This window comes from Homalodisca vitripennis, chromosome 4 (assembly GCF_021130785.1).
Source record: "Homalodisca vitripennis isolate AUS2020 chromosome 4, UT_GWSS_2.1, whole genome shotgun sequence".
Classification (NCBI taxonomy): domain Eukaryota; kingdom Metazoa; phylum Arthropoda; class Insecta; order Hemiptera; family Cicadellidae; genus Homalodisca; species Homalodisca vitripennis.
Window position 1 is genome coordinate 131,574,746 of NC_060210.1, and position 12,378 is coordinate 131,587,123.

Here is a 12,378-nt window from a genome sequence, read left to right on the forward strand (position 1 = left end):
AACAAATCCGTAGTTTACATGAACTATCAAGTAAGATGCAACATCTTCATCTAGCAAGCTAGAGATATAGAGTTGCCAGAAGTCCGACTCTGACAAAGGATTCATTAGGACAATGAGTTTAACAGGGCAGAAGCCGCAACCCCAGACCGAGTTAATGAGGATCTCGGCAGGACCAGGACAGAGCCTGAGATGTTTATACAGTAGCCGGCGTTCTGATGAGGACGACCTCGCTCAACGAGGACTACACATGCCTTCTATTTCAGTACAAAGCGGTTCAGTATGATTTAAGTATTCGTATATAAATGTGATTTAATTAGACAGTTGGCTGAGTGTTAGTGAAGATTGTCTCTCGTAAGACTGCAAAAATGTAATTTATGTCCATCCACACGATAAAAACGAACTAAAATATGGATTTTAAACTATGCATTAAGCTTCATTTATTTATGAGGAGCGCTGAGCGAATATATCTACATCGGTCTTATGGATAACCATAATGATAAGGAAAAGATAACAGAGTAAATATATCTATAAGCAAGTCGGTGCACTCTTAGAATAATTGAATCTAATTATCCCGACGCAATATATTATATGGTGACTTACTGTATAAAAATGTATTATTTACATACCGATATAAAACACAATTTAATGAACAAAACATGAATGCACTATGTTGTAAGAAACAAGTTGGAAAGATTAAATTATATGCTGCTGCATGTCCAGACACAGAATTTGGCTAAGCGTCCTTGAAACCAATATGATGGCAAAGTATCTCTTTTGTTTACCGGTCGATATAAAACTTTCTTTGCGTTGAACATTTTTAACAGGACCTCAGCGAGGCCCTTACGCGATCAGTGATGTGGTGTTTATTTGTATATTTGTAAGATCGGAATTAATAAATGTATAATTAATAAATGTTAATATATGTATCTTCAAACATATAAGAGATCATAACTCAGACTCTCACTGACCACAGAATCCGCGTTTTATCAACACATAATTAGTTACTTAGAATAAGAATTTTTGAAATGTAACCTATGAAGTTGCTAATGTAATTCTGAAAAATTTTGTGTATACTAAATATGGGATTTAAAAAAGTTTACGAGAAACAAAAGTTGATTTCCCAGTACTTGGGTTTTAAAAGTCCTGGACCGGACAAATTATAATACAGCAACCAGATTTTATATATAATTCTTCACCATATTTAACGATTATTCTATTTATTTCGCTACATACGTATATAGATTATGGAAGTCGTCCTGCTAGAGATTGGTTAGAATTCTTAAAATTCATAATTTGTTCATAAAATTAAAGACCCTTTCTTCTCATTGGAACAGTATGGGGAAAATCCAACCTCCAAAGTGTTCGAAAATTACACAATAAGGTATAAATGTTAATTTTGACGAATGAAAAATTTTTAGTTCGGTTAAACTAAGATACTTGTCCGTGGTTTAACTTCAAAACTGTTATTATAATGTGTGATATAATAAACGTGCGGATTTTTTGCCATCATTTTGTTGACAATATTCCAACCATTGGTTTAGCACTTTTATTGCATTGTACCTTAAAAAGGAACACTCCCAGCTGATGGAAAAACTATATACAGAGTGAGTTTTATGTTCTGGCACACCTGGATATAATTTAAACGGCCCGAGATATCTATGTGAAACCTTGACCCTACCTATTATAACATTTTTTTTAATTTTTCAAGTTGTTGAAAATTTTGCCCCCCTTTTCTAAAGGGGGGTAAAGGGGGCAACTAAACAATTTCAAATACAAACCCCTATCTTGTGACCCCTCATTTTAAAGGGAATAAAAAAAAAATACAATAATCCAAACTAGAGGTCTCTACGTTAATTTCAACAGATTTTATGACAAATTTACAATAATAAAATCAGTAACTGTCTTGTCCTGTTTATCGTAACATGAGTCAACACTAACGCAAATTCTAAAAAACAGTTACCTGTTTTAATGTAGCAGGTGTTCAAACTGTTCACCTTCGGCTGTTTGACAGTGTGCTAGACGTGTGTAAAAACTTGAGACATGATAGGGGTTTGTATTTGTAAATTTTTAGTTGCCCCCCTTTACTCAATTGTAAATTTGTCATAAAATCTGTTAAAATAAACGTAGAGACCTCTAGTTTGCATTATTGGATTTCTTTTTTTATTCCCTTTAAAATGAGGGTCACAAGATAGGGGTTTGTATTTGAAAATGTTTAGTTGAAAATTTTCAACCACTTGAAAAATGAAAAAAAATATGTTATAATAGGTAGGGTCAAGGTTTCACATAGATATCTCTGGCCGTTTAAATTATATCCAGGTGTGCCAGAACATAAAACTCACTCTGTATAAATATAAATGATTGAAACATAGTTCTGTATCAAACTATCAATTGATACGTCTAAAATTATCAATTCAAACGGAGAAAATACATTTCGCAAGTTACTTTTATTTCCAAAAAGTACAGCACACAGAGGTCCGGGGTGGAAATGTTTTATTATGTGTGGTCATTTTGCAGGCTTCACTTGAAATGATCAAAATGGCCTGGTTTCTTATCGGTCTTTTAATTCATATTTCTAACAAAGTAGCATACATAGGAAAATAAACTCTTGTTTCAGCTAAAATCTCTGTTTACAATAAAAATTAATTTCGAAAGTATAATTTTTGGTAAAAGATTTTTTACTAAACTTCGTCTAAGGGATCATCCGTTACGTCGCTCTCATATTTATATTCATACTAATTATATTTTTGAAATTACATACACCTTTTTAAGTTTGCAAGAATTCAAAGGAGCTACATACAATTGGGTAGTTGCTTATACGTCCGTAGAATAACTCTTGACAGCAATAAGATCCTAGATGCTTGAAACCTAATGCATAGGTTCCTTTTGGTCCAAGGAAGAACTATATTGATTTTAGGATAAAAAACGTGTGCTTTGAATTTGTTATATTTTTTGGGTTAATTTGATTGTGTCTACTGAACAAGTGTAGTGAACAAACCCGATATTGGACAGATCATGTTCAGGTATAAGCTTGATAAAGTTCACTCTCAGTCCTTGATTTAGTTGTTAATTTTAACAGTGATAAAAGTTTATTAGAATCATTAGTTTACAGCACGTTACAATACTTACAGTCTTTACTATATCACGAGTATCTAGAGAACCTGTTCAAATCACAGTTATGACAGTATATATTACCTTCTGAAATTGAATTGTTACATTTTTGAATAAGAGAAGAAAACATAGTTTCCTGGATTGCCAAAAAAGGCCAGTAATGCAAGTTATTAAATTATTATAAAAATTAACTAAATGTTTATTATAATCAACTGTTTAAAAACTCAGTTATAATTATATTAATATATTATAATCATTTTAACCCTTAAATAATTACGTGTTTTTATGTTTTTATGTAGGCTACTATTGTGAATAATATTAATATTCGTTTCGTAAGAACTACTTCTGTGGAATGAAAAACACGAAATGAAAAATGTCTTTATTAGAGGCGAAGTTAGGACTATAAAGTCCTCTTTACCACTGATCTGTGTTACAAAGGATGGCAAGTAGAATGTAGAAAAAATTATATATTTTATGCCATTAAATGGGTTTTACTTGTTATCAGTATATTGAAAAAAAAACACTGTATATCTTCAATACTAACCTGCTTGCATGACATTAAAAAATGTTCTTTACCTGGAATATTTTGCATAATGAATAACGATGCTGTTCCTATGGTTACTGTATTTTTAATGTAGTAGTTCCCCCGCAAAAAACCCATTTTTCATCGTACTACAAATTTAATATGGGAAATTTCTTATCAGTTCTGTTAACCACACATATTCTTCACGAATTCTTGTGATTTACAAAGAGAACTCATAAAGATATCGTTTATGAAGTTCTCACCACAAAAGCGGCTAAAAGTGAATTGAGCAACAAGTTCTGAGAAAGGGATGGCGGGACAACTAACTGATGTACGTGACTGATTAACTCACATCTGGCTCTTTCCGGTTCTAACTGGAAACTCCTCTCAATTGTAACTCTAGCGGTAAACCTACCCGCGATTAAAACCGATTATCTGATTAAGTCGTTTTAGCCATTTATAGTTCATCCTTCGTTCACGTATATAACAGTTTCAGACTTACCAGATATTTCTTACAACTTTTTAGGTGGTTAATTCCATATTACAACTTACACACAAAGTATTGCATGTCATATATTTGTACTATAGTGCATTTCGTATTTACTAAAATTTGCTTTTAGTTTTAATTTAATTACACATTTACATTTATTACGATACTGGGAATCTTTAAAACTTGGAATTAACGTTTTACTTCCATGAAGATCTGCAGTACTATCGTAGCTGTATTTCTATCGTAAGAACTAATGTTTACCCAGTGAGTAATTAATTGAAATATAAATTGTTAATGTTTTTTTAAGAATATAAGAATAACATTATTCTTATAGATACAATAAAACAATTTAAGCCTTAAATATAGTAATTTAAAATAATAGATTGGTTTGTGTTTATAAAATAATTATTAACTCATTGTATTATGTAATATTTCTTGATTTTTAATTATTTTGTTCTTCTTAAAGAAGATTTCACCTTGAGTGTAGGCAAAATAAGTTATGAATACAATGTCTGAAACAAACAACTATAACAATGGATAATGGCTTTATACGTGGTGTTGGCTTCTTTACTATGCAAACATTAAAATTGAAGGCGATTATGACTAATTTAAAGTTTAATTTAAGAGAATAACAATAGAAAAAAGTAAAATATTGTAGTATCTAATGTTAATAAAATTGTATAAGGTAAGCAAACAAATAATAACAAAGTGATAAGATCGTGATAAGATAATAAACACTATTTGGCTGAGTGTTAGCGAAACCTATCGATCAATCGGTTGAAAAACGGAATGTATGTCTGACGCACAATATTTCGAGAACGAACTGATCTATAGAAAGTATTATAGGGTTTCGAACATTTCCCATTGTAGTATGTTTCAAAATGTATAACACAACATTTCGAGGAATTAAATCTGTCCTCTTCGTCAGGTGAGGATATAATTAGTTCATGAAATAAAAGAAGAGAAGAGAAAATACTTTATGTCCAGACATGAAAAATGAACCTAGGCGTTGTTACTGTACACGATGCAAGTCTTGAGTCTCGTGACCTCAAGTTAAAAGCACGAGAATTTAAGAGTACTATCGCACCAGGAGAAATTATACTGAATTATCCAGGAGAAGTCAGGAGAAATTATACTGATCTATAAACTTGAAATTTTGCGTAAATCGTCATTCCTATATGGGAAATTCCGAGTCAATGATGGTTGATGTCACAACGTGGGATTTAGCCAACTGTTAGCAAACCATTTTGCATTATTATCTTAGTCCATTTATCTTCAATACGTCTCAAGAATGAAATAAGCTAAAAAAATGTATATGCAACCTCCGTGGAGCCTCTTAATTTGCATGCAATCGAGCTATACACAGGGTAGAGACGTATTTTATTTTTAAAATATTAGTAACAATACATGTGATACGGCACCACATTATGTGGGGCACACGACGATAATATTTCATATCCGACATCAAAGAACTGACTTAGGGTAGGCAGCTCTTAGATAAAAGGATGCTATCCCGTCCCTTTGTAGTGATGAGGCTATTGAGAGTGGTATTTTGTAGCCCTGCATAGGGATTATGCATGAGAACTATTATTGTTATCTTTTAAAATAACTATGAACATGAATATTAAATAATATTGCAAAATTAAAACATATAGACTAATAATACACAATTTATTATAAATTGCTATATTTGATTTTAGTTATAAGCTTTTATTATACTCCAAACCGAAAATTGTTTCAATTTGGAAAGCTTGATTTAAAATGTCTCTACCACATGTTTTATAAAATAATATCACAGTAATAAGCTTGTAAATACAATGCGTACCTCCTCCCATAACACGTCATAAAATATGGAAAAACACTGTTTTCTGTTTAAAATTTAAACTTTTAGTCAAAAAAAATTATCACAGTAAAAAGGCCTTGTGTAAAATTTGTTTTGACTCTTTAAAAAATACATGCTCAAAATTTAGAGTTCTAAGTTAATAATTAAAAGCGTAATTGATGTTTTACGAAACCCTTACGAAATCGATTATTAGCTATTATTTTTAGATTTTTAAAATACTTTACTGCAAGTTAAAGTGAGGAAAGTTTACATTTTAAACAGAAAACGGTGTTTTTTCCTATACTTTTTTTTAACATAATTCATAAAAACACAAAACATATTTTTCTATAGTGTGAGAGAGGTCGCCAGAACCCGGCTCCGACAGGGATCTTCTTTAGAAAAACAAAGTATAGCTATAACTATATTATTTAAATTCAGTCCCATTATTTCCAGGTCTGAAATCAATCCAGAGCACATTGGTACATTCACCGTCCTTACTGTAGTAATCTTTGGTAATATCCGTCTTATAATTACATCCAGGATGACCATTCTCAGATGTTTCACCTCTAGATTTTGGTGTCAACGGCTCTTCATATTTCAGCAGCGAAGACTCAATCAACGATGGAAGGGCCATGTAGGATCCGGTCAGAAGGACCAAAATTATGTTCGAAGGACCAATAAAATGTATAATATTAAACTCACACTTCGATAACTGAGCAGATGGAGCCTATACGTTGATTTTCTAAGAATAACTGTTAGTTCAAATGGGGAAAAATAAAAATACGGAATAAGATCAAAGAACATAGTATTAGAAAAAAGCACACAGTTAAATCATGAATACAGTGTTAAAATGGATATCGTTTCTATTACAAAATGTCCAAAAATAATGTCCGAATTAGTTGAGGCTTTTAATCTTGGTTGAGGAGAAAATTGTCTCTAATTACGAAGGACCATAAGAATGATGAAACACTGTTACCTTGCACCGTCCATTGTCTGATACCTTGACACAAATGAAGGTTGGGTTGATTGCAGTTCGACCTGGGTTGCTTCCTGAAATGAAAACCTAACAGGCCAGATAAAAAAGGGCGTAAGAAAACTGGCCGGAATGTAAGATGATGCTGCAGAAAGGAGGATGTATGAGACGGCTAGTTTATAGGTGCAACTAATTGGGTTATGGCTATTTGTATAAGCAAGTAAGTAAATAAGTACGTGCTATGCTGTAATTACTGGGGTGATTTTTCATTTTTACTGAATTTTTACTGCCTTTATGTCTCTGAAATAGTGGAAATCAATTTATTTCAAATTGAACAACTTGTCATGTGTTTTGAGTAAGCCTGCAGAAAAAAATTTTCTCTACAATACTTCTAATATATAACAAATATTCTATATATAAATATTCTAAAAATATCTATACATAAGTATATTCCTCATTCTTATTAGACACAAATAATCTGAAATTAAAAAAATATTTTTTGTTATTATTTTTAAATCTAAAGCTTTTAAAAGAATCGCAATTAATTAAGAAGCGTTGAAACAAGTGCTTCATTATAAACTACTTCAGGCCTCTTGACCTACTAATTTAATTTATCTCGTGGAACATCAATCTTCGTTGAGAAAGTGGTTGCGCCTAATTACAGCGTGCTACTCAAATAACATGTGGTAAACAATTAATTAGTTCCATCTATCACGTGTAGAGGGCAGTGATATCGACAAACTGTCGTCTTCAGTCGAGTAGCCCTTCAAACACCCCTCCCCCCACACACAACAATAACCCTTCTCATGCGATTGTGATCCTGTTTTACTAAACATACAACCTGTTGATGCAGGTGTAATTGTCTTGTCAAATAATGTTTAATACCCCCATGTCATACGAGAAACTCCAGTGTCCTGTTGCCCATTGTGTTATTTTCAGCCATCATGCCATGGTATAACATATAAACATTAGATCTCTCCATTGATCATCAACCAAGCTTCTAGTACATGAAAAACTATTAGGTAGAAATATATTTTTTTATTCTTCTTTTCTGATATATTTTTTCACGATGATAATTTTTAGAGAGATGAATAAAGTACCATTTTAGTGCTTACGTAGAATACAACTAATTATATTAGTGTATTCTTGTCATATTTTCATTTCATATATTCTATTACACTTTTTATTACTTAAAATTACTTTTATTAATTTTATTTTTAATAATCATGTACTTAAACACTTTGTTAAATTTTTATTACTCAGAAAATGTCCAAATAGAAATGGATATTTATTTCTACCTTTTCTGACAGTTAGATGCAATTCCAAGTATTAAAAGAAGAAGTAAATACCAGTGAATGATGTATCAGTTTCATGAGTAGACGCAAGGTGTTACACCACGATAACCGTGATGAGTGGCAAAGTGGTTTTCTCGTTTCGTTTTATCCCACTCCAGTGACCACACACGGCGGTGGTAGTTCGAACAGTAAAGTTGTGTATTGCAGTTCACAAACTCTGGGTATTGTAAGTGGTAAACACAGATTACAAGACTAACTCGTACAACAAACCAATTCTAAACTCTGATTCAGTAGTTACATAGAACGTGTCATGGTACTGCGTGTCATTGTACTGCATGTCACGGTACTACGTGTCACGGCACTGCATGTCATGATACTGTGTGTCAAGGTACTGCGTGTCACGGTACTACTTGTCACGGTACTGCGTGTCATGATACAGTGTGCCAAGGTACTGTGTGTGTCACAGTACTGCGTGTCACGGTACTACTTGTCACGGTACTGCGTGTCATGATACAGTGTGTCAAGGTACTGTGTGTCACAGTACTACTTGTCACGATACTGTGTGTCATTATACAGTGTGCCAAGGTACTGTGTGTGTCACAGTACTGCGTGTCACGGTACTACTTGTCACGGTACTGCGTGTCATGATACAGTGTGCCAAGGTACTGCGTGGCACAGTACTGTGGGTCACGGCACTACTTGTCACGACACTGCATGTCATGATACTGTGTGTCACGGTACTTGTTTCGTTTATTTCGTTTATTTCCTTTCAACGGTCAAATACCACTTTATAACCATAAACATAGTGCAAGATAGCCAATTACCACAGAGCTCAGACATGACAGGGACAAGCCAAACATGCGATTGGACTTTATATTCCTTGACATGATTGACAATGGACATAATAAGTATAAATTATAATAAATATAACAGTAATGATGATAATAATTGTTGAGCAGATAGGCTAAGCAACCTAGAAATAAATAACAGTGCAAAAACAAACTATCCGTAAATAAGTAAAAGTACAGAAAACTATAAATGGATAACAAGAGCAAACAAGAAATACATAAATGAACTACAATGTTAATAAAATATTCTTAAATAAGTGATAATACAAAAAAAAACTAAGAACAACTGCGTGTTATGTACTGCGTGCTGTATTATGATACTATGTGTCAGTGTACTATTAATCATGTTCCAAATGTTGTTACGTCACATACCATGCCAAAAATTCCAACGAATTATTTTTATAGTATAATTTTATTTCAAAACAATAATACTATCCCTTTTCTTGGTAAGAGGGAATGTTTTAAATGTTTAGTTAGTTCTCAAGATCGGCAATACGACTGCAATGTCGCTTGTTTATGAGTTCAAATTGAAACAAAACAAATCACCAACCGACACAGAGAAATACAGAACGAATCGTACAACAGGAACAAGTAAAAAGGGAATAGGGTATAAAGGTTTTAGAGCTTGCACTCAGTACAGTGACAGAAGCATTGAGTGGGAGTTGTAAAATTATGGGGTGTTCCTCAAGAGAGTAATTGAATTCTGTCTTATTCAATATTTGCCTCAAAAGAATATTTCATAAAGTAGATCATGTTCTACTATTTCTTACCGTCACCTAAAAATATGAGAGCTGCCCAAGAGGGAGAAGAATGTGCTTTCAACTAATTGAACCTTATAGAACGATAGAATTATTCAAGTCACACAAAACAGTTATTATGAATATTCATTTGGGAAATAAAACCATTTACACCAGTTATAAATTAACACAAACGTACCTGTTCACCATAAAAAAGTTATACATGATTTTTAAACGGAAAACAGTTGGTATTGTAATAACACCAAAATTGTGAACCAGTGTGACTATTTGGGACACAACAGATAATGGCCTCATGAGCGATAAACACATTGAAGGGATCCCGAGCAAAATGTATTCTTGTCCATATAGCTCGATATGGATGAAAAAATCTTCAATTTATAATAAAGCAATGATGTAGTCATTAATGAAATACGTCATATTAACTTGTGGTACAGCATTTGAATGTCCTACAGCATATAAATAATCTCTACAGACTGCAAAAAGAGCACTTTAAGTACTGTTTGAAATAAACAACCTGTCACCTTAGGATTTTTACAGGTACACTAATTGGTTTATAATTTTGGAAACAATAAGTTCAAAATTCCAAAAATTTACCAGTGACTTTAAGAATAGCTCATATACTAAAAGCGTACACTGCAAAATCAAATTTTGAAGAGAACCTACCCGAATATATTGTATTTAAACTTTAAAATAGTCTACTAGATGACTATTTTACGAACAAATTTAAATAAATTTAAGAAATATGCGTACAGATATCTCATAGTGTGGCATATTATTCAAAAAATGTGTTGTTTCACATTGATAAGTTGTATATATTATAGTCAGTTTGTTTTCGTTATTTAATTTATAGATTTAATTTAACTAAGAAACTTTTAATTCACATTTTTAATTTTTATAGATTATAGTCTGTTTGATAGTTTTTTATATTTAGTCTATATGTTTTATTTCACAAAACATTAACCAAAATTCAAAGGAAGTTCGTTAGTTGTATACACTGACTTCAATCTTATAGCCTAGAGTTATAATTGTTTTTTATTGCTACATAGTGTTAAGTTGTATAGACTACAGAAAGTTTATGTTACTAACTCGATATACCATCTAGATATAAACATTATCACTAAGGATTAAACACTCGCTAAGGATTAAACAGGTTAATGATTACTTACACTATTTACTTTATGATACCATTGGTTATGCAATATTTTATACACATGTTAGGTTATGTAACTCATACCGAAATCAGAAAGACATATACGTGATATAAATATTATTTTAAATTAATTAATACTAACAATAACACAGAATTTATACTACACCTTTACACAGTACTGACACGGAATGCTTCAACCCGGTCGCAAAGATTTTATAGGTACATTTATATCTGACACGTGAATTGAATTACAAAACATAACAAAATAACAACATTTCTATACAAGTAGATTGTCTTTCCGCCAGAAGGAAAACGCTACACGTAAATTATAGGTTATTATTATATTTGGTTATAATGCACAGTGACTAGACTTTAATAACCTCGATGAAGAATCTGAAGTTGTCTGATTAAAAACAATGGACAGGTTCTCAAGTTGATTTTATTATACTGCAATGCCAAATAATATTTTATACAGGAAAAGTATGTGCGGCTGAGTTACGTACACACTGGGATCAACAATGGTAATCAGTAATATACACAGCGAACATATTAGACAAATTAGACAAGCAGACAATTAAATAAATTAAATTAAATACATTAAAACTCAATTCAATTAAAATATGTGCCGAGGTTTGATTTTAACACGTAAATTATAAAGGTTTGTTAAATCATTTTGTAATATATAATAATAATAATGTTTATATAAAAAAATCGTAAATTGAATGCTTAAGATGCTGTGCATTGTTTTTTAAAAATAGTAGTTAAGCACCCAACTCATAATTCAATCAGTTGTAAAATGTTTCTATAATAAGATTGAAACTTTGATTAGAACTAATGCTGTTATGAATCTATCAATAAATTGATTATAATAAGATCCTGCTCTGTACAATATGATTATCGCGAAAGAGGTAATAAGAAACAATCGTGATACCTCATTTCAAGTCATGTAACATATGTAATGCTGTATCAATGGAAGAAGCTTTTACATCGCTTATTCAAGTCCAACACTATCACACTATTTAAATAGGTTTTTGAAAATATCTTATTCACAATAATGAATACACTTTTATAAGAAGAGTTAAAAAGTAGGCCAGACACTCTTCATTGAAAGCGGTCTTTGAAATATTTATACATCGTACTGTTCTGCTTCGTTTCTATTGTACGTCTCTTTGCTCTGTATTTATTTCCGTCAGTTGGTTTCTTTTTTGTTGTCAGTTAAACTCTACACTGCTTCGGATATATATATATATATATATATATATATATATATATATATATATATATATAAACTATTAACAGCTTTATGGTTACTTTTATGGGATTATTTATTATATCCGTGTAAAACTCGTGTGATACATAAATTTCCATTTATACTTTTAAATGGAATTTACCGAAAAGTATTTGGAAAAGT